The sequence below is a fragment of the Pongo pygmaeus genome, chromosome 7 (assembly GCF_028885625.2).
Source record: "Pongo pygmaeus isolate AG05252 chromosome 7, NHGRI_mPonPyg2-v2.0_pri, whole genome shotgun sequence".
In the NCBI taxonomy this organism is placed as follows: Eukaryota; Metazoa; Chordata; class Mammalia; order Primates; family Hominidae; genus Pongo; species Pongo pygmaeus.
Genome location: NC_072380.2, coordinates 76389735 through 76414052, shown reverse-complemented (window position 1 = coordinate 76414052; position 24318 = coordinate 76389735). Strand labels below are relative to the sequence as shown.

Sequence of the window (24318 nt, the reverse complement as noted above, 5' to 3'; positions counted from 1 at the left end):
AGCTTTAAATGCCAGGAGGGAAAATGTCGGGGGAAAAAGTGGAGGTCGGTGTTTCCCTAAATGCAAAACATCAGAGAGGAATCTGAAAAGAGCTTTACTTTCCCTGCGAAATCTCCATTGTTGCTCAGCAAACAATGGGAGCCTGGGCGACTGGAGGGCTGTGCGAATGAATAGGCGATCCGCGGGATGTGTGCGGGTCAGTGCCTGGGGTCCCGGGCCTAAAGCCCCTTTCTCAGCTTGCCACAATAAACCAGCGCAAGGTTTAGTCCTTACTGGGTCACCGGCCATCCTCTATTATTCAACACTTCACAACAAAAAACACTTATTAATCAGCGCTGACCAGAGGCCCCTTTTGAAACAAGAGAAGAGGGGAGAGAGAGAGGGAGTGAGAGAGAGAGGGGTGAAAAGAAGATTGAGAAGCCCTGGACAGATCTTTCTAAAGCCAGAGCAACCATGGGGCACTTTCCTCCAGTGGCCAAAGTTTATTTGACACAACAAAGTTTCTAATCAGGCCACGGAGACCTGGATTTCTCCTCATTTGCCTCACTCCCTGTCTCTTCCTCTGAAGATGCTGGAGACTTTGTTGCAAGAAAGGATGGCTTTAGGTCATATTGCTGAGGCCTGATCTTAAAGATCTAATTGCTATTGGAAGAGAATCCTGTTTCCCAACTGGGCCTCCCCTCTGGAGATGGAGCAAGGAAGACTGTCCAACTCTGCTCTGGGCACCCTGCTGATGGATGAGGTGTCAGGCCAGTCGTCATGTGAGGACTGGTTTCCAAATGGTATGAGCAGTAGTCAAATGCGATACTTATTGGTGATACTGAATGCAATCTGTAGATTTTCTACTTCATGTTGTTTCAGGCCAGATATATGAAAAAACTAAACTTGCTTGCTAGAGTGAAGAGGAACTGATTATTCCTATGCTCAGACAAGGATTGAGGGGAAAGGATATGATGAGTTTACTTTGAGAGAAGAAATTGATTAAAAATGTTCCATACCACTAAAGTCAGTGGGTTCTTTACTCAACTTTGATAATTTTTACAGAGCTTATTTGATGTTTGTAACCTAATTTTGTGTCTTTTATTTATCTGGTTACATGATAATTATGAACACATGCTCAGACATATATGGACCCTACTATACATCAAAGTGAAGTGCTACATACGTCAGTTTTATGGATGAGTTTAATCCATTTAGAACTCAGCTAGACATTTTTGATGGCAAAATTTTGTCGCTTTTTGATTTGGGGTTGGAAGCCAATATTTCTTGGTTGTTCTGTCTGTTTCACATTACTCAGGTTGTAATTTAGCCAAGTGAGCAAAGCTCTTTTGTAATGGCTGATGTTTACAAGTAACGGAGGCAGCAGATATTGAATCTTGGTTGTCAAAAGATATAAAACAATGATTTTCCTAAAGAAATAGAAATGAATGTCAAAACAGTATTCTTTTAAGTTTAAATTTTCTTTTGTGTGCACTTTTGAGTTTCTGAGTAACATAACTAACCATTTCACTTGTTATGATTCAAAGAAGCCTTTAAAACCAGAACAAGTATGGATGGGGGATTCTGAGTTGAGCAAATTAAGCTGTAGAACTAGAGGGCTTGGTAATGAAAGCAAGAAATGCAGAATTACTTGGTAGCAAACTACGCTGATATTTACCAGAGTTTATGTAGTAAATGCAAAAATGAGTTGCATACTTTGGTCTGATGCCTACTATTTAAGATTGGCCTTTTTTAATGTGGAAAATATTGTGTTACTCAGATTTTGCAGAGCTCAAGGGTTCTTGCAACGGAGTAATCAAGTGTTATCTGAATTATTTAAAGCCTGGGATTAAAGGCCTTGGGGTTGACTGCTGACAAACTCTCAAATGTAGGCAGGGGAAAGTTTAGTATTCTTATCTTTCTGTTTATACTTTGAAAATAATTTGGCCAATTTTTAAAGTTTATGCATAAGAACAATGAATATTTCTTCTATGAATTGTTTCCCAAATGAGCAAGTAAGATTATTCAGAAAACAAGTAGTTATCTGTTTACTACATACCAGTGTGTCACCTAACATGCACTGTTTTCACAAGATTATGCTTTAAAAAACATATCTGCTATGGAAAGCTCTACTGTTTCAGAAAAGCATTTAGGGTGTGGATACACACAATGTATTCATTCAACAAATTCATTTGGGAGACATGACAATTTTATGTCATGTTTTTCCTTTTGCTATTTTGGTTGACTTCCTAATTTGCTTAAAGGAGGCAATATTCCATTTGTATATACATGTTTATTTGGAAACTAAAGGTACCTACTAAATGGGACTTGTCTTTCACAGATTATCTCTGAGTAAGTTTTATCAAATAAACAAATAGATAAAAGCTTTAAAATAATATGTAATACATTGAATGTGTACATACATCATTGCACAGCACACCATTTCAGCACATTTAAAGACTCTAAATACTTTCTTTCTTTTTCTTCTTCCTCCTCCTCCTCTTCTGCTTCTCTCTCTCTTTTTCTTTTGCTAAGAAACTAAGTAAATAGCATTGTAACAACATTTCCTTAAATATTCCAGTGAATTTGTATGGAAATTGGAATACCTTCCACATTTTTCAAAGGAGAAAGAATAATACATAAACATTATATTCAGCAAATGTTTAAAATAGAGAAATGTTATTTGTTGATATTATTTACCATGGAAGCAATATTTGTTAAATTTGGTATATATTTATGAAATCATTGTTATTCCCAAGTACGTTTTTTTCTGGGACAATACATACATACTTGTATTTTTAAAGAAAATATTTACATCTCTAACAAAAACCTAAAAATTTTACAACAGATTTAGCACATCACAAAAATTACTTCATAGATATGCAAATCATGTATATTCTGGAATTTTTTTTTTAACCTCAAAAAAACCACCTGGACAGATTTATTCTTTTTTTTAAAAAAAGACACATTTTAATAAATCACTACAAAAGGAAACAAATATCTTGCTAAAACTTGTGCATCTTTATCCAAATGAAGTTGAGATTACAAAACATATGATTACAAAATGAAAAGTATATACAGTCTGGGGAATTTATCTGGAAGCATTTCAGCTTTTGCATTTATGTTTCTTCCTGGCAGATCCATATAATTCAGACCTTTTTTCCTTCTTGACAGAATTTGTCAAATTCAGTTTGAATTTATATGAACATGATCTGACAAGATACAGTAGCAATAGGTTATTATGAAGTATAAATGTAAACTCTGCTGAATGTTGCCTTAATACAGACTACTTTCTGTCTTATCTAAAAGTAAACTAGTGTTGTTTTTCATAATGGAATGAAGGTAAAAAGAAACTGATAGAAATTTGACTTGCCCCCTATGATCTGCCTGTTGCCAGAGAATTCTGGTTACTTGTATAGATCTAAGACTTCTGTGTAGCGACTCAGCCTAGCACTTAACTTATTTATAAACTTTCAGCTCACTAAAGACTCAAAGTTATATTTAGAAAACTAGAACCTCACATGATATACATTTATTTGATTCTTCCATTTAAATACTTCATGAGTATACCAAAAGTAATTTTTAATCCAAAATTTTCATTAGGTTTAACATATATTGCATTTAAACGCCCCTAATGTATTTCTGTATATAACGTAATAAAACATCTCATTTTTTGGAAATAAAAGAAAATCAAACTTCTGAATGAAACTTTTCCCTCAAAATTATTTCCTATAGTTCTTCTTAGTTCAATATTTCCTTTAACTAATTGCATTTTGGTGCATATGTTGTGAAATCCATTTTGGCTTAGACATCAATTTTTCACCCAGAAAGCCTATCTGCTTATATAACCACTTGTGACAAAGCAAAGTATACTAGAGAATTTCACAAAAGCTCCAAATATGAGTGTGTGTGTTAAACTGTTTAAATCCCAGAGGTTTATGGTTGTTTGTTATAAGTTGAAAAGGAAGTATTCAGCACTGCCAATGGGGTAGTTTTTTTTTAAATGAAGGTTAAGTTTTAGAAATGCCTAAAACATAAAATATACACAATAAAACACATCTGTATTTGGATTTTTAATCTTGGTAATCAGTGATTGAGTGTTTTAGGTTGACACAAGCTTCTCTTTCACTTAAGGAAGCTGTTTAGAAATACTGTAAGGACTAGCTGTGTTGAGATTATGGCAAAGAATTAAGGTATTTTTGTTTATTTTTTTTTCTTGTGTTTTTATGGATTAAAATGTAGCTCAATGTCCTTGAACTCTTCTAGTGCCTCTTATGTGTTTTATTGCTTTTTGGGAAATACTAATGGGAGCAGGGGTTTTGGGGAGGAGGGGGTTAGGCAATAGAGTCTATGGATCAAGTAGAGTTTGGGTGGAAATGCTCATAATATTGAACCAGTCTCCTTGTGCCAGGAAAGGGTTCATTTGCCAAGCTTTTCTTTCTCTATAATTCTTCTGCCTCTCCACTCAAGGTGCCTAAGAGATCCCATGAAAATTAAGCTCTGGTAAAAATCATTTGTTCTGTAACTGATGAAAAAGGTATTAAGAGGGAGGAGAATGACTCTGGTTTCACATCAGGACTGGCACTTTGGAGTTCATGCTAGTCTGCAGCAACATAATGTTATGTTTTATGGATGTGCACGATGTTTTATTTCCCAGTAGTTACATATACATTGCAGATGCATGAAGACCATATTTAAAATTAAAACCCTAAAAACAGGAACATTAACTTGAACATATTTTGTAAGAAAAAGACATTAGAGGGGAAAAGGTCTTAGTTATGGGAAAAGAAAAAAAATACTTAGCCATGAAAATATATAATTACATTGCATTGCAACTAGCTTTAATCAAATTCCAGTTTTCTGAAGACCACAGTTAACTGAAGTTTAAGTAACTTATTCATAACTATTTATAACTTAAGTTTATGAATATCCTAAGAGTTCTTCTGGATACTCCAGTTTCTTATGAAAGGCAGTTTTTGTAAAACCAGTCATCTGATACCCCATTCTACCTCAACTACTTTTTATCCCGAGGTTATTTATTGGTCTTCTGAGACCTAAAGATAAACAGATTTGTTTGTACATGTACATCACCACAGAGCCCAGCCAGGGCAAGTCATTCCAGCGCCACCTGGGAAGAGTTGAGATTGGGGCTGTGGGGCCTGATCAGAAAGGCTGCTAAGCTTGACATGACAGGTTCCTGGGGCCTTTGTGAAAGCCCTTGCCCTTAGAAGCAGAGCCACAGTTTCTCCAAAGTGGTAGAGTAATGCCAATTTCATGCTTTGGTGCAATCCTGGGTTTGCTAGCATCAACCCTAATAATTCCAGCTGTGAAGAATATAAGCTTCATGATCAAGCTTTCCCATTCCCTCCTGTACCTCCTCATCTTTCTCTCTTCTTCTTTTTTCTTTTTTCCTTCTCTTCTTCTCTTCTCTTCCTTCTCTTCTCAGACTGCAGTGGCAATAAATCAGCCCAATGGGCAGATGCACTGTGCTATTGATTTGCTTGCTTTGTAAGTTATGCTTTAAAACTAGTCAGGTGAGGGCTTGAAGTTTTTTTTTTGTTTGTTTGTTTTTTTTAAGACTAGTGTACTTGTTGAGTATAAGACTCACTTTGTGGAGTTTGGCGATCTGGCCAGAGGCATGGAGAAGACCACATTGTAGGTGTGATTTTCTTCTAGGGTGGGCTTAGAGTAACCTAAGCGTTAGTGATCTGAGACATATCTCTGGGACTGCCCAGGAACAACAGTCTCAAAGATTTAGGAAGAGCTCTCCTGATTTTAGAAGTTTTGGGTCTGGAAGATAGAGAATGGGATTGCTCTTTCTGGATAATTCTACGTTAGTTATGTCCTCATCCCCTTCTAGTGTGTGGCGTGTGTGTGTGTGTGTTTGTGTGTATGTGAGTGTGTTTGGAGAGAGAGAGAGAAAGGTAGAACAGATAATGGTAAATATAGTTGTTGATGTAACAGAATAGCCCTAATTTAGAGTTGGAATGCAAACATAACTCTAAAAATGGTTATCAAAGGATTTTTCAGAACATTAAAACAAGTCAAACTGATTAGGACAAATAATCATGCAGTTTTACAATGCTTTTTGTTTGAAAATTTACTTCTATGGATGGATCAAGGGATTAGGGGGAACAAAAAAGTCTGAATTGCCTGGGAGATAGTAGAATTGCTGGGTTGCAAGGAAAGTTGTCTGGTGTGTTCACTGATCTTTAAATAAGACCAAGGGATGATGGGAAGAAAAAAGAACTGGCATTTGGTTGGGTGTACTCTATGTGAAATGCTCTACCAGGCTCTATCACAGACACATTATTTCATATATTCTCACCTCAGCCCTTTAACATAGGTATTAATTTTTCTTTATTTTAAAAATGAGAATGCTGAAGCTTTGAAGGGTTATATAACCTGACCAGGGTCACACAGCTAACAAATTTTGGAATTAAGACTAGAATTTCAATACGTTTTTCTCCAAAATCTGTATTTTTTCTTCAACCAGAAATATCTCACATGATTTATTTTTCTCATAATCACTCATGACAGAAGTAGGTATTTAATCACCATGTATCTTCCCAGAATCATTTTTCTCCATATTCTCCTCTCTGCAGTTATTTTCTACTTCTGTCATTGGGCAGATGCCTTATGCTTTTTCAAACACTCCTATCCAAAAGCTCTCTCTCTTCTTTGGCTCAAACTGTTCAGTTTGCCTGCAATGCCTTCACCAGGACATTGACTTGGGTTGCCTTTTATTCACATGGGTGTATGAGCTCATGGGCTTGAAGCCAAACATATATATATACACATGAATTGGAATTTTATGTTGCATTAAACTGTGAAACAGAGAACTTGGGCAAAGGCAGTAGCAATTTTACTTTTCAGAGATTTAATTTTGGGATGTAATGATTCTTTTTTCTTCTTTTTCCAGTTTTTCAATATTTATTTTAAGAAAGCTTTTTTGCTACCCTATTTCACTTCCGAACACATAATCTAGCCAATTAAATCATGAGTCTGAAACTTCGAGGCCTTGAGCTAGTTCTTTACTGAGGTTAAGCATCATTTTGTAGCATAATTAACTCTTTAAAGCTCTTAACTCACTATATTCTACTTATTGAATGCTTGATACTTAGTGCTAATTCTCAAAGAAAGGAAAAATGAGAGCATGTTAATAACATCTAACATATTCTATGAAGTTTTCTAAATATGGGTATACATCTAGTATATTGAATATAATTATGTTTTAGTTTTCTTATGAGAGTAGTAATCCTCACTTAAAGGAAAATTGTGAAAGTTTATTAATACTGGCAGAACATCTTGAGAATGATAATATAAAGTAGAAAAATCAAAATATAAATGCTAGATTAGAAAACATTTAAATTCAAAATTATATTTACTATTTAGTTCTAAACATTAAATGAATGTTTCTCTTTTCCTTCTTATAGTTTCCATTGAAATATTTATTTAAGATTCTTATACTAAAATCTTTAAATGACTGTTACTTATATATGTCTATTTCTAGAAAACTAATCACCGTACTGTAGGGAATCTAAGTATTCCTTCTATTGAGCTAAAAACTCAGAGGTAATCTAGAGTTAAAAAATTGTAACTTAAAAGTACAGTATTTTGGTGATTAAAATAATTTAGTAAATAATGAAAGAGAATATTAAAATTTAATATAGCAGTTTTTGGATGGGAATTAACATTGGAGAGCACACTAAGTATTTATTTCAAAAATACAAATAACCTTGGAACTTATGTTTTTGGGTATAAGTTACTGTTTGTAGCACTGTTCCAAATAAGGCATTGAGGGCTGATTTGGAGCAGTGTGATATAGTGTTAATAGGGAGAACAAAAGAAAGGAAACAATAAGGGCATATACTCATTTTAAATCTTTCAGAAAAGTACTGTAATATTAGTGACCAAAATATGAGACCAATAATCTGAGATTTATTAAAAGTCAAACCTCTGGTGAGCCATTATAGCTCTTTGACTTTGACTTAATTTCTTAATCCCAAAATGGAGATAAAGTTGCTTACTTGCAAAAGGATAGTGAATACTAATTAATTAATGGGTCTGAGCACTGCTGATGCATTCCGTTTTCTTAATTCATGTTTTAAGGCTACAAACACAGACATGCTTACAATATGGAAGCTGTCTGTTAATACATAATGTATCCCAATGTTTGGGTTGTTCAAATGCATACCTAGCAGACTCAGATGAGTCACAGATACATTTCCTGGAGAGCTTAATAGTGGTTTTAAACTACTCAGCTCAGAATGTAACTTTTGATAGAAAACACTGAATTTTACTGGTTTCATCTCTGAGGCTTAAGGTGTGTGTGTGTGTGTGTGTGTGTGTGTCTGTGTGTGTGAACATGCTTATATACACAGTTTCTTTTGCATTTTAGGTAGAAATGTAGACAAATATATTTAGCAAAATAAACCTCTTAATCACCATGAATCTAAACTAGTGCTTGTCTTCAGTTTCTGGTTTGTATGCAGTGCCTCAAGGCATGGTAACATCTGCCTAGGCATTAGCGGCATGATCTGCTAACCTAAATTTAAGGAATTGTTTCAGGTTTTTGGGAATTAATTTGTCATGATAGTGTCATCTGCACAAGAATGTAAATTAGATCATGTATGGCCTTCCAGAGCGGATGGGCCTCACATGTATGTGCTATCATGGAAAAGGTGCAGGGCCAGGAGTCAGGAGCCCCTGTTTCTGGGCCTGGCTTCACCTCTGATAAATTGAGTAAGGCAATAAAAAGTGACAGTTTCCTCAACTATAGGAAGAGTGCACTGGATTAACATTTTGGGTCCCTAGTACTATAACCCAAATCTCTAAATTTCCAGGCTCATGCTCTCCCTGTTGTTTTACCCTACCTTTTTCGAGTGCTTCTGCAGGAGTCAACTCTGGGCAAACTACATGCCAGGGAGTATTGCCTGCAGAGAGCTGTGCACATATTCAATAAATGTTGCTTGAAATGCTTCATGATTAATTAGCCATCTAGAGAAAGCCTGTGTTCAATGTGGATGACTGAACCTTAATAGTAAAATAGTTAAAATTTATTGAGTACCTCTAATGTGACAGGCACTCTATTTGCAGTTTACATATGATATCTCACTTAAGCAACCATCTAGGAAACACACCTAAATCCTCCTGGAGAGTTTTGACATTGTGGTATTGTTGGCCATTCTTCTCAGGAAGTCTTTTCTGCTGGCCTTGTTTGGAGCCTCCCTTATGATGTAACTTGAAGAAACTCAATAAATGCAAATAGGTTTGCATTGGAAGAAAACAGGGCTAACTATCCACCCAAACCTCAAGCTAATGCACTGAATGTACAAATTGTATCTTAAAAAGCTATGGGCAAGATCATGTTCATGGGAGAATCTTCTTCCTCATCATCCATGGTTCCTCCCCTTATCTGAATATTTAAATGGGCATGAAGTAGTTTTTCTTTTCTTTCTTTTTGTAATTCTGCAATGAAATACCTCAATAATGCATCTTGTCCTCCCTGTCCCTGGCATAATTGTCTTAGTTCAGACATTCATTATCTCTCTTGTGGAATGTTGTAACAGCCTCCTCAGTGGTCTTTCTTTTCATCATTTTCTACTATTTTCTCTTTTCTTGCTGCCACAGTGAATTTCCTAACACTCAAGCTGATTGTGTTTAAAATTCCTCAACAGGTCCCCTTGACATCCTACATGGAGTATTGCCTCTTTGCCACCTAGTTCCCACACAGAGGGAGCTGCCCCATTCTTTAGGTATCTGTGCACTTTGATATATACCTCTTTTAGCAAATATATTTTATGCATGTCACTTCTATTGGTTTGTGAGCTTCACATAATGAAACATCTTTGAATCATATCAGTGACGCCACATTGTTAAGGATTGCTGAAGGAATAAAGACTTTGGGAAGCCTGAGTTATTTCCTGGTTTCAAGAGAGGAAAGATAAAGACTCCGTTTTCTTTCTGTAATAGCCATCTTGGCCAACAAAAAAAGGCTAGATAGAATTTTTATTTCCAACCTTTCATTTCTTCTGGCCCAAGAATATTTCTCTGTGATGAAGGACCAATCCTATATTGTTAAATAAGTTTTGTAGCTCTGTCTTAGGAGAATTCTATTAGGTTCTTGCAAAAGTAATTGCAGTAATGGAATTCTGGGTAATGGCATTACTTTTAATGGCAAAAACTGCAATTACTTTTTCACCAACCTAATGGTGTCTCAGAGCATTGTGCCTTTGTTAACTTGTAAGCCAGTGCATACCTTTCTCTAGCTGGTATATTGAGAGCAGGATATAGCTAACCAGGTTGATAAAAACAGATTTAGAATTTCAAAGCATAGAGAATAGAGTCAAGAAAATCTAGCTTCTAATGATGATTCCATTATCTACTAGTTGTGTGAGTTTGAGTGAACATCTTAGCCAGTGTAACTTTAATTTTCTTTTGTATACAATGGGGATAATTCCCAGGTTATAGAGCTGTTCTGAGCATTCAGTATTATGACATGTAAAGCACCTCATGTAGTGCCTGGCATTAAGTACTCTCATAATAGTAGCTATTACCATCATTATTATCATTATTAGTAGCATTTAATGCCCTGCTGCAGTGAAGAGCATCACAGTTCATTACAATTGTTTCTCTAATCCATTTTCTTATTTAATTCTCATAAACCCCAACCCTATAATTATAATCTATGAAAAGGGCTTGATTTATTGTCTCAGAATTTCTGATAGGCAACTTACTTGGCTAGATGACAGCAGGCTAGGACTCAGAGATAACTGTTTCAGGACTACTTCTCAAAGGTCTGATCCTTCTTTCTGATAGGAGGAACTAAAGTCTTAAGACCAAGGTTACCCTGAGAGTCACAGCTAACCACCTACTCCAGAAAGAAAATGTTTCCAGGGCTGAACCTAAGCTGGTACAAGAAGGCTGCAGTAAGTAAGGTAGAGAAAACATTCTTAGAATGACCCAAGAGAAGATAAGTGGAGGAATGGGAAGAGAAGGAACCTCTTTGGAGGTCCTGCAGAACCTTCTCAGATCTGCAGAATAATGGCTTAGCCTGAAAAACATCAAAAGATGCACTTGATTGCTTTTTCTCTCTCACCCTCTATTCATCCTTCAGCAAACCCTATCAGCTTTACCTTCAAATAATTTCCTAAATCTGATCACCTTTTTCTGTTTTCACCACTATTGTCTTGGATGGAACCACCATCATTTCTCTCTTGATCTATTGCAACAGTCTTTAAATTGGTCTCCTTATTTCTACTCTTGACTCTCCTGCCTCTCCTCTACAGAGCTGACAGAGTGAGCTATTAAAATGTAAATCAAATCACATCACTCCACTGCTCAAAAATGTACAAAGGTTTCTGTCATGCTCAGAATAAAATCCAGAGTCCTTGCAATGACACTCGAAGCCTCACTTGATCTACCTACCACCTACCCCTTCCAGTTGCTTTCTTTCCTTTTCTTACCCACTCATCCTATTCAGACACTCTGGCTTTCTTGTTCACAGATTTCGTATATTATGAAACTATTGAAGTTTCCCTTTTTAAATTGGTTTCTAATAAGTTTAGAGCTAAATTTCTGGTCTATCTCTAGTAAGTTTATAATAATATATATTTTTAAAAATTACCATTGTTACTTCTGGCTCAGTTTTCCTTTTCTGCTATTACTTTCTCTCTCCTACTTTTCTTAATTAAAAACTAAAATATAAACCTTATTGTCTTTTTATTGTAAAATCAATATACATGTTTATGACCATAAAATCAGAAAATATAGACAATTGAAAAGTAGAACAATATTCTTATCAAATCCCCCACCCAGCACTAAATCTTCCAGCTATTGTAAAGTTTAAACATCTTAACATGAGTTTAAAAAATCCTGGTTTCTGCTTATCTCTTGCTTAATCTCTTAACACTCCCTGTTTGCATGATTACCTTCTGTTCATTCTTCATATCCTCAGTGGAAACATTAGGAGGCCTTCCCAGATATTTCATCTATGAGACCTCTAACCTCACAGCGCAAGGTGAGTCCTCTAGTGCAAAATGATGTTGTTGCCCCTGTTGAAGAGCAGGGACATGTGTTTCTTATTCCTTACTATATCCATGTAATTAGTTTAGTATCTGGCCCAGAGAAACTGCTTAATGAATATTGATAAGTGAGTGAATAAATGAATGGATGAAAAGTTCTTGCTGGGGGAGGGTTTTTGAAAGTCTCTGTTCAAGGTTTATGTTCTATCGTAAATGTTTTATGAGAGGTGTGCAGGCAGTAGGTGTAAAATATAAAACACTCTGGGCTAGGCGTGGTGGTTCATGCCTATAATCCCAGCATTTTGGGAGGCCAAGGCGGGCAGATCACCTGAAGTCGGGAGTTTGAGAACAGCCTGGCCAACATGGCAAAAACCTGTCTCTACTAAAAATACAAAAATTAGCTGGACATGGTGGTGCGTGCCTGTAATCCCAGTTTCTCTGGAGGCTGAGGCAGGAGAATTGCTTGAACCTGGGAGGCGGAGGATGCAGTGAGCCGAGATTGCACCACTGCACTCCAGCCTGGGTAATGGTGTGAGACTCTGTCTCCAATATATATATCACTCCAAATAGGTGCTCTTTAAGGGGTGATAATATGGAAATCCTTTGTCTTGGAGTATACCCAATACGATTTAAGATTGCCAAAGCCCTTCTTTCAGTAGGGGATCTCTTCAGTCATCTTCCCCTTAGTGCTACTCATGGGAACTATTGAGTGTGAGTTCTTGAACACAGTAGAATCAAACAAAAAGTTAGAGAACCAGAATATGACCTTTTTCATCATTCTAATTTTATTGATTCACAGTGTTCATTTTATTGATTTATACAATCAATTGTGTTTTCTCTGTGCCCATAGTTGGGGAGCAAGCACTTTGAGCTTGCAGTAGATTTGTAGATATATTTTCATGCTCAGTCTCTCATCAGGAGGGTGGAGATGTGCTGAAATTAATCTATTATCTGAATTAATGAAATCCCTTTTATTTGGCTCTGCCATCTTTATAGAGTAGTTAAATCTTTGCTCTAGGCAGAAGTGATGGCAAGACCACTATCTGCAGAGACACAGCAATGTGCAGGGATGGGAAAAGCAGATAGTTCCAGAAAATAGTTCATTCTAGACTTCCTAATATTTTATAAAATGTTCCTGCTCATCTCTTTATATGCGGCTGGTTTTTATAAAAGCGAATAAGAAAGCAGATCACATTTCATCTAATAATATACAAGGTGTTGGATTTAGAAGCCATAATGATGAAAATGACTGTCATTGTCTCTTCATTTGGATATGCTATGGCTACTACATACTGAATGAGCCTATCCAAGAGGTAGAGATTTACTTTTTTTTTTTTTTTTTACCAAAAATAGCTACCATTTATTGAGTGCTTATAATCATATAATCTTGAGCCTATAGAACAACTCAATAGTTGGATGTGTTTGCTCCCACTTTACTGGGAGTAAATTAAGATGCAGCAATGTTAAATAACCCAAATCATAAAACTGGTGTTCCAGCTGGATTTCTTTGACTCCAAATTCCCTGCTCCTACCACAAGAAGGCCTTAGGTAGAATGGTGGAAATGTAGGATCTAAAGTGTTTTAAAATGTTTTCAAATAGCAGTGAGATATTTTTTATCTAACATGCAAATTTACATTATAAATGTATGAGTGAGGCTATAATGAAGATAGAAAGTTTGTTTGGAGGTGAGGGAAGGTGCTCCAGTGAGAGGATAAGATGGGATAAAATTGTGAAAATTTTATTGACTCTTAAAGCTGTAAAAGCTTGTAAGATTAATAAAGATAGAAGCTGAAAGGAAAGAAATGAGGGTGTACTGAAGATCCCTTGAGTCCCATGGTTGATTAATAAAACAGGAGAAGACAGTAAACAAAACAGAGCATATTATAGGGCGCAGATCCTAAAACCAAGCTTGGAAACTGACCCTGGTGGAGCAGTCAAGGGAACAAGGAAACAAGACAGAGGCAACAAAATACGCAGGTTGCTTTGATTGGTAGAGTGTGGCTCAAGTCAGAGAACATATGCCAATCAAGATTCTTAAGGAGATATGAAGGGTGATACTTACAAAGTGGTTATAGATTCTGCTCCATAAGGCATTTTTCTTCGAAGACCCTAGCAGAGAAATGGCAATAAATACTGAAGCTTGATCTAGGACTAGTTAGCGGAAGTCAGGTGCTATTGACAGGTTTTTCAACCTACTGGCAGTGACAACATTTAATCTCCAGGAAGCCTTGCTGGCCAAATAGCAGACTCCAAGACAAATTGGCTACAATCCCTGTCCTTTTCTCAAAAAGACCACGTTGAGAAGGGAGATAGGGAAGGTAGGAAAAGAGACAGATGTGTAAGCAGATAAATTACAGATAGTATAGTGAATTATATATAATACATACATATACATTGGAGGCACTTTGGAAGCAAAATAGGAATCTTGACTAACTTTGAATAGAAATACACCAAAACCATATACGAAATTGTGTTTTGGTATAACAAGTAATGTGCTATGTAACATTAGCACAGAATAATTAATTCTTTCTGATGGCTTTAAAGAAAACTGCATTGAAGATGGAATATTTGAGAGACCTTGAAGGATGAGCTTTGTTTAAGGCAGAGAATAGTATTATTAAGTACCAAGAACAAGAATGAGAATTCTGTACCTTTGTTCCTTTGCAGAAAAGTTCTAGGAATAGAACTGTAATCTGTTCAACCAGGAAGAAGCACTCAAACTGTATACTCAATCATCTCCTTCAATTATCATTAAAATGATCTGATGTAAGCAATTGCCCAGCTCCTGTGACACTTAAGTTTATAACAATGGATTTCCTTGTTGTAGAAGTGCATTTTGTTGTGAGTATCTGTGTCTACAGACAAAGCATAGAGGGAACTCTTGGAGCTCTAACTTTTGCAGTGATTGTTGGAGAGAACTCTGTGTGTCTCTGGTAGATGAGAGGGTCAAATGTGGTGTGTGTGAATGTGTGTGTCTGCATAGGGGGAGGTATAGGAGGTAGACATGGAGCAATTCCAGGATCCTGGGAAGAGGCTGTGACTCCTTCTACCTGTCTTTGGACTTCTTTTGTCAGTTTCTGTTCAGGTCTCTGTGGGAAGACTGTGCTGTCCTAGCTTTTGGCAGATGGCCTTTGCAGGGATCTGGCCTTTGCCAGATCCACCTCACCAAGAAAAGACAACATTGTATGGGAAGATATTCTGGGATATACATATATATATTATATATATACATATAAATTTAATATATATTAAATTGTATGTATAATTGAATATATATCTATATAATTATATATAATTAAATATATATATAATTATATATATATAAAATTATATGAGACAGTTGCTTCCAGAGATAAATCTTTAGCCTTGAAATTCTCTTCTGTGATCTAAGAGATAATACAGAACATTTCTAGGGGTATACCATTGCTTTTTAACAGCTGCCCTATGGTGAAAAAGCCAGGCACAGTAAGTACCCGAAACTACAGAAATGTCAGCATGTGGTATGCTGATATATTAATTCCAATAGTATTGATTCAGAAACACATATTACATATATGCCATATGGGCCTTAAATATTTATGAAAGCTAAAAGTCATGAAAACAATTCTTTAATGTAAAAGTTAAATATATATTACTGTAATTTTTTATGGACTAAATTTTAGGCATTTAATTTTTAACTTACAGATTCTTACTAAAGAGACACTTAAAACTTTAAAAAGTCAATTCTTATTAGTTACTTACTCTTCAAAAAAACACTATATTAGACGCTATAAAGGAATGAAAAGGATGTCTGGAATTTGTCAGGTTCTTAACTTGTTCTTCCTAGCTTCTATTTTTACCACCCATTAAGTGGTAATTCTTCATTATAGGATAATAATTGAAGGAAATAATAGGTAAATCTCAAATCAGTTCACTCTTTGCCTTTTCCAAGTGAAATGGCTTATGGGAAAAGCAGAGCTGGCAGGAGAGAGTAAAGCAATGATTGTAAAGAAGGTGTCTTAGAATTGAGAAAACAACACACATACTGTTTGTTTGTTTGTTTTGGCATGCTCTTTAAGCCTGGTGTGGTGCTAGAGTGATACAGCATAATTTAGTCTAAAACTACTGGACTAGTAACCCCGAAACCTGGCCTCTAGCTGTGGCTCTGAGACTAATTGGTTGTGTCTTAGTTTCCTAATTTGTAAATGAGAGACTGATTAGTTTATCCTTAAATGTTATGTTATGAAGATTATCTAGATTTTTAGAGATTTCCACAGAAGACTATTCTATTGAGAACTGCATATCTGTATACAATCCTTGGTTTCTTCCCATATATTCCTGGCATATATGTTCAATTAATGAAGGAGTAAAATAATATGAAAGGGTTGTAGAAGCTGCCTCTATTGTGCCCTGAGAGCCTGGCACACCTATCTTGTGGATCTGGAAAGTTGTGGAATACCCTGTGCTTGAGTGCCTCTGTCCCTCTCTCCAGGCTTAATCACGATCTGTTTTTTTCCTGACACCATCAAGTTCTCTTTCTAAAAAAGGCTACATCTGTTTTCCTTGCATATGTGTTGGAATAGAAAAAGATGCTGCCATGAGACTTGCCTTGTCATATGATTTATATATAAATCACCTTTTCCTATATTTTGAACACCTTCTTATCCATTTCACCATCTTCTTTCTATCCTGCATTATTCATTGACCCAGTTCTATGACATACTTTTGTCCATCTTGATAGTTTCAGCACTTAGCTTGTAGTTTGCCTTTCTTCTTTAACACCTACAAACATACATAAAAATTTTGACTTGATTTTTAGATACTTGATTTTTTTTAACCTCCCCATGTCTTCACCTTCGCTTTGCCAATAAATAATTATTCCTGTGGAATCTCATCCTTATCTAGAATGGTTTATCTTCTATATCTTAAGATGTTATAATGATATCACCACCACCACCACCACCACCACCACCATCATCATCATCATCATCACCATCATCAAGTAGTGTTATTTTCAGTGCTTTTTTCCTCATCCACGTTTATACGTTGAACCTTTAACATTCTCTCACACCAAATAAACTGGTATTCTAGTTTTAATTTTAAAACTCTTTCTCCCCAGCACTATCTATTTACTTTTGGATTCTTTTGAATTCCTGTTTCCTCTGGGCCCCATGATCAGTAATTAAACTCTGACATTTTGAGAGTGCAATAATCTTGCATCTTCTTGATCTTGCAGTGGATCTGGTGTGCCAGTCCTGGCATCTAATGAAGCCTGATTGTCTGAGTTCCCAGCTCTTGTCCTGCCAGTTGTAGGAGGTCATAAAAGCATACTAATTGAGTCCTATAGAAATATATGCAATCTGTCCTTAGCTAGACCTTTCCTGTTCTCTACGACTTTACATCACATTTGGATGCAGCAGTTCCAATTCATTTCCCTACTCCTTCTGTCCTCTGCCTTGTTCTTACTTCTTTTACACTTAACAGATAAGCTTTCCTGATTTACTGAGAACATCTGTGGCAATAATCCTGTCAACTTCTTTCTCTTCAATTCAGAAAATCTCTTGTACTTCCACCCATTATCCTCTTCACTGCTTTCCCTTTTTTCCATGATTAATTCCAGCAGCTTGTGATTGATCTTATGGCCACCTGATTCCTTTTGGGATCTGTTTGTTTCTTGTGACTTTAAGTTCCCAGACTTACCACTTGTTTGTTGTGTGATTTTTGAGTAGGTTTTTGAACTTTGAGACTCTGTTTTCTCATCTGTAAAATAGGAAAATATTATCCATCTCATTTGATTTCTGAAGGATCAAATGAGATAGTGGATTCTCATATATCTTTCTAACTGCTTATTTGTGGTGACAGGTCTTAGCAATTTGAAGCAGTACTGTATTTTTCTTCCCAAATCATTAACCTTTGCCCTAACTAGGACCAGAATCACATCAAGCATCATATTCTAACTACAAAATGTGTAAACATATTTATGACTAAGCAATCAGGATAGAACAGGAGATATGCTGCCATCCCAGGTAGATTTTTTCCCCCAGACAACTGTGGAGCCTCACTTGTTAAGAAAGATGAGAGCAGTAAATTTTGAAAATAAAAGTAACTGGCAACTTGGGTATTAACATGACTTTTAAGAGCTCATCTCTTTGACCTACAAAATAACGGGGTTTGACTGGATGATCTCTTTTGCAGCTTCAGGAATCTGTAATTTTCTGGCCCTGAGTCTGAGCTCCTCTTATAGTACAAAATTCATAGACTGAAGTCCCATATCTCCTGAAATATAAGTGAGCGGCTCAGGGCTGGTACTATTTCATCAGACAAAGAAGAATTTCTTGTTGCAAATGATTGTACTATTAGTTTTGAGAGAAAACTGAATGATCTGCTCAGTGTACAAGGAGCAGTATTGAGTGTTTCCTAGCGGATAGATAGCTGGCAGGCTTAAAATGAGTATTGATGTGTTTACGTGGAGATAAGGATACACGTTAGCTTTTTGCAGAATTCCGTTTTCAATTACTCTTGAACTAGTTTGAAAATTCATCGTCTTCATGCCAAATACTTTTAGTGTGCCATGTATGCTGAGTAGCAGACCCTGACATCTCAACAGGGCTCACATAACTATACTCAAGCAAAAATTTAATGAAATTGGGGGAGTGCAGGTCTCTGGTACTGCTCTGGTAGTCAGAATCAATAATTTTTGCCCATTAGGTGATACACCTATGTTTCTGTCTTTCCACTCTTCCTCTTTTCTCCTCACTTTTTCACTCCTTTCTGCCTACTTTTCTCTCCTTTTTGCCTTTTTTTCTTTCACATGGAATGCATTGCCTTTTTTGAAAAGAATGAGTAATGCCTGTGTACGGTTTTCTCTAGGATTAGCTGCTTTTGCTTGTTAAAAACGAGAATATCACAGAGACCTAGGAGAGAGGATGGTCAGGGGAGGACGTTCAGGCCATTTCTGTAAGTTTAGGCCACATCATACTCTACGTAGATGACCTTTCTAGATGAGAAAATTCCATCACCTTTTCTGGTCTCTCTTCCAATATTGACCAACGTTCACTGTCACAAATGCTGCAGTATTGAACCTGCTGCTAAATTGTCTCAACGCTGGCAGCAGTGAATGTGTTGACAAGTAAAGGGGAAAAATAAAGCAAAAGGAGCTATTGAGGCATGCCCGCAGAAAGTTTCAGTGTTTATAAATATGATGCTTTGTAAGATAGCTGTACGTGTGTGTAACCTAGGATCAAATTGATCCTCTCAAAATATAATAAGCCTATAATTCACAGCTACTCCACATCCTGTGCTGGTCCCATATGTGGCCACAGCTGTGAGGTCCTCAGTATAGTTATTTAAAATCAAAGAGTTAGTCTGAAGATAGACAATTTATTTAATAACGTTAGTAAAATTTTGGGAGGCATATTTTTACCAGTTGAAATTATACTGATTTCATAGAATTTTATGGATTGTCAGATTGGAATGGGACCTCACTCCTCTATCAGATGCTTGATTATCCATTAGGATATCCAAGTGACCATCTACCCTCTATCTGGATATCTCTGGGGGATGGAGTGTACTTGTGAAGCCTCTTTCATTTGTAAAGCACTCAAGTTACTAAAAAGTTTGCTCTTGTATGAGGAGATTTAGGCATAATCTAAGTATCTATCTCTTCAGGCCTTCTTCATTCAGGATTTACAGTTTGCTTAAAATAAACCACCTCCCTCCCCCACAATAAAACAAAGCAAAGCAAAAGTCAACCTGAACATAATTTACAAATCTAAATAGGTCAATGAGAAACTAATAAATTTATTTAATTATTTAGGTTTTTGTAAAAGGGTGATTTGTTTAAGCAGGAACACATACAAAAAAAAGTGTACCTAATTACATTTTTTTTCTTTGGGAAGTCCAACCTTTTATTGCTTGAACTATTGATGAGCTCAGCTGTTACTCTTTTTCTCATAAGGCTTAGGGTCAACCCTTAGATTTTTATTTTGTGAAAAACATGATCTTAAATATGTATTAACTTATTTTCATTTTATAAAAGCATTTTTTTCTATAAAATTGCCTCAAACCACAGTGCAAAAGTAAAACATTCTATTAGCTAAAAATCAAAAGTATTAGCTGAACTAAAAATGGAATCTATTAAGAATACCATATTTTAATACTATAAAATTATTCCTTTTAGTTTGTTTTTGATATGAATAACAAGCAAGTGGGAAGAAAGAAAGAGACATTCAAATAGATTGTTGAAGATTAGGGTTAAAGCTGTGGGCATGCAAAGTTGTGGTATGGTGAAATATATGACTTCTGACCCTTGGTTTTTCCACTCACAAAAAATGGGTTGATAGTAACATCTAGTATAGAGAATTGTTGAAGGGGTTAGAAACCATACATATGAGTATTTGATAATCAATAAAGAACACTCATTTTTATGACTCATATACCTAATCACCAGGTTCATAATGAATCTATAATTGAGAAAGGTCTCAAGAAAGCTCCCAGAGGTAATGTCTGAATTGTTGCTTCATGAGTTTGGGAGAAAGCTATAGTAGAAAGATCAAAGAATTTGGAGTCTGAAAGGCTTGGTTTTGAATTCTGGGTATGCCTCTTACCAGAAGAGTGACTCTAGGCAAATTATTTATCTCTGTGCGCTTACATTTTCTTATTGTGAGTATCACTTAAATAAGGTGTGTGGCAATGACCAATGCTTAATAAGAATTAATTTTATTTTTTTCCAATAAGAGCAATCTGTTGCAGACACTCCTGCAGAGTTGAGAGTGGTTATAACCAGGGGGTCATTTTCCAGTTACTTTCAGAGACCCTGGATTCCAGATTGTGAGGCAAGTTGTGAAGCTTTGGCATTATAATATGCTAACAAGGCCCCTATTGCTTTTCGAATGCATATTGTTACTGTTTCTTGTGGAAGAAATAAGGTATTTCTACAAACCACTGTTCAAGGAAATAAGAGAGGACACAAGCAAATGGAAAAACGTTCCATGCTCATGGGTAGGAAGAATTAATATCGTGAAAATGGCCATACTGCCCAAGGTAATTTATAGATTCAATGCCATCTTCCCTTTTTCTTAGGGAGTTGTGGAAATTCCTAAAATATAGAAATAGGGACCTGGAATCAGAATCTAGGTATAGTTATTAGCTCTTCTACTTAACAAGCTGTACAAATTCGGGCAAGTCACATATCTAATTTTAGTCTCAGTTTTTAAATGTATAAAGTGGGAATAATAATAATAGGTTGATTTCTTCACAGAATTGTTTTGAGATCCAAATGAGATGTTAAAGTTGCTGAAAACTGGTCTGTGCTACATATATGCGAAGTTTATCATCTTACCAAACCTGACTGAACTGGGGTAACAACACCATTGGCATCTCCTGTTAGATTGGGATAGCCTGAAGCACTGTGCTTCTCAGTACCAGAAGATCCTCGAGGTGTCAATGCCTGGGGATCATCTTGCTGAAGCTACTACTATGTAGATCTCCCTCTGGGCTATATGGCTTCCCAGGGAGACTGGTCCACACTGTGGATCACACCGCTAACTGTGGCCAGCCATAAGGGAGTCTAGACAATGTAAGTGACTCTGATGAAAACAATACTGCCACCAGATACTCATGGACATAAAGATGGCAGCAGTAGACACTGGAGACTACTAACTAGTGCAGGGAGAGAGAGGCAGGATTAAAAAAGTAAGTATTGGATACTAAGCTCATTACCTGCTGATGAGATCATTCGTGCCCCAAATCTCAGCATCACACAATCAACCCATGTAACAAACCTGCAACATGTACCCCTGAATCTGAAATAAAAGTTGAAATTATTTAACAAACAAAGCAAAACACTGCCACCAGGAAAAGATCTCAAAGTGTATGTTTTTCTTCAGTATCCTCATCATAGATGAGAGGTAATTCATTTATAATATCTAATAATTATAATAACAGCATGCATGTTACAATGTGCTTTTATATACCACATTGTTTGCTCTGATCTTCATGTAAAACACCACAAGGTCCATAAGTCAAGTATTATCTTTATCTCTATTTTATAGATGCTTCAAATTAGACAAGTAAATTTCCCAATATCACCTAGCTAATTAGAGGTAAAGGTGGGGCTTAAATTGAGATATTCTGATTCCTGATTTATTTTTCTCCCCCACACTAACTTCTTAAGGTGTTATTGGTAATGAACCTAAACATTGGGAAAACAAAGCTGCAATGGGTTCAGATAATTTGAAAGTTAACCTGATGCCACTTTTGTTCAGCTATGCACACAGATAAGCAACCAGTGACCCATGGAAACCTACTTCTTTTTCATCGAGGTGGTCAACAGGATCTCACTCCTTTTAAAATGTTCTTTTGATTTTGAATGATTAGAGAAAAGAGAATATAAAAGGCTAAGACGAAAAATATAAGCAAGTTCAAAAACCAATAAAGTGCTAAGAAGTTGTGAATTCAAAAAAGACATATCTGTCCATGTTTATGCATGGTCTCCTGAATGAGATGATTTAAGAGAATCAGCTATGCTTGAAACGATCTTCAGGTGTGAGACGTTGACTTTTAACATCTGTGGAGAGACACATGTGTCAACCTATTGCCAAAGCACTGGTTGTTTATAAACAGCAACAAGAAATTTTTTGCCTTCCTGTAAACTGACACAGGTTTGGGTGAGGATACAGTAAAATCTCCTTAGCATGGCAAACCTCAGGGCCCCAACATGCCTTTCCAGTCTTTTCTCCAAAGTGGCATCCACTATGAAGCCAACCACACAAAATGCCTACCAGTCCCTGGAGGAGTCAATTTAGGTGCTGGGTTGATTTTCCCTTCCCCATCACCACCTTTTAATGTTAGGATATTACTTGTTGTTACCATTATTACTATTGAGATGTCAGGTTAAAGCATTTTATCAACTTTTCCCGAAGGCTAGGCCTTTTAAAAAATATGACACTGAGAGGAAAATTTCCTTTTTTACTTTTTCTGTTCACCTGAGATCACATTTTTTTCCTGCTATATGGACATGACATATCCACTCACTTGTTGGAATAATTTGAGACACTTCTGTTTAGAGTAGTATATTTCTGATTTTATTAGCCAAACATTATTCTTTCCCCATCTCTATATTCTTTTTTTTCTTTCAAGAAAAGATTTTTTTTTTCCTTTCTTTTATTTTTATTTTTTTTTATTTGAGACAGAGTCTCACTCTGTTGCCCAGGCTGGAGTGTAGTGGTGCAACATCAGTTCACTGCAACCTCTGCCTCCTGGGTTCAAGCAATTCTTCTGCCTCAGCCTCCCAAGTAGCTGGGATTACAGGCACGTGCCATCATGGCAGGCTAATTTTTGTATTTTTAGTAGAGACGGGGTTTCACCATATTGGTCAGGCTGGTCTCGAACTCCTGACCTTGTGATCTGCCTGCCTCGACCTCCTAAAGTGCTGGGATTACAGGCGTGAGCCACTGCACCCGGCCAAGAAAAGATTTTTCAAGCATACCAGTCTGATCATTTAAGTAAGATCCAATATCTGGAGTTTACTTTTATTTCTGTATTTGAGCTTGGGGAAGAAATAAACCAGTCTACAGTTTATAAATAAAACACATTGTTGAGCCTAATGTATAATGTCAATGCTACAACCACATTTATATTATGAATAATCTATGAATATTTATGAATAATCTATGTATCTGACTAATTTATTAGTTGAAGAAACATAAGATGAAGAAGACTACATTTTATCATATGCAGTAAAATATTTCATTGTACTAGAGATAGTTTGGGGTTTTAAAACTGACAAATGTTAAGTGCTAAATTTAGAAAGGGATATTAATATAGATTTTTTTTTTCGATTCTTCTATTTGTTTCCAGTAGATAGCGGAATCCCTCTGGACTAGACAGATGACTGGAGGGCAGAGGAGGATAGGAGAAAGGCATGGAGATCTGCTCCTGGCACTCAATCTGCTCCTGCACTCTAGAGCCAGACCATCCCTTTCATTGCTCCCCTCCCATTTCAGGCATTACATGCCTTCCACCTTCCACTCCAATTATTCTGCATTGTTTATAATTATCGTATTTTTTCCCTTTAATCTGTTAATATGATGAGCTATATTTACAGATTTTAAAAGATCTAATCATGTTTACGTTCCTGGGATCTACTCATGGTCAAGGTATATTACCTTTTTATATATACTTTTGGTTTGCTTATATTTTAGCTGGGATTCTTACATCTGTTCTTATGAATAAATGAGCCTATAATTCTGGAAGTTCTTTTCTGATGCTAGAATCAAGATTTACTTGCTTTGAAGAATGATTTGGGAAGCATTCCCTTTTCCCCTCCATTTT

At 36.2% G+C, this 24318-nt stretch overlaps 1 long non-coding RNA gene across 1 annotated transcript in view; it reads left to right on the top strand.

The window, feature by feature from the left end:
• Positions 1–564: 564 nt before the first annotated feature.
• The window catches only part of LOC129042581 (uncharacterized), a 525503-nt gene continuing 501749 nt past the window's right edge, over positions 565–24318 (top strand). Inside the window, exon 1 of the long non-coding RNA XR_008504153.1 lies at positions 565–782. This is a non-coding gene — a long non-coding RNA (uncharacterized LOC129042581). The remainder of the gene's footprint in view (positions 783–24318) is intronic.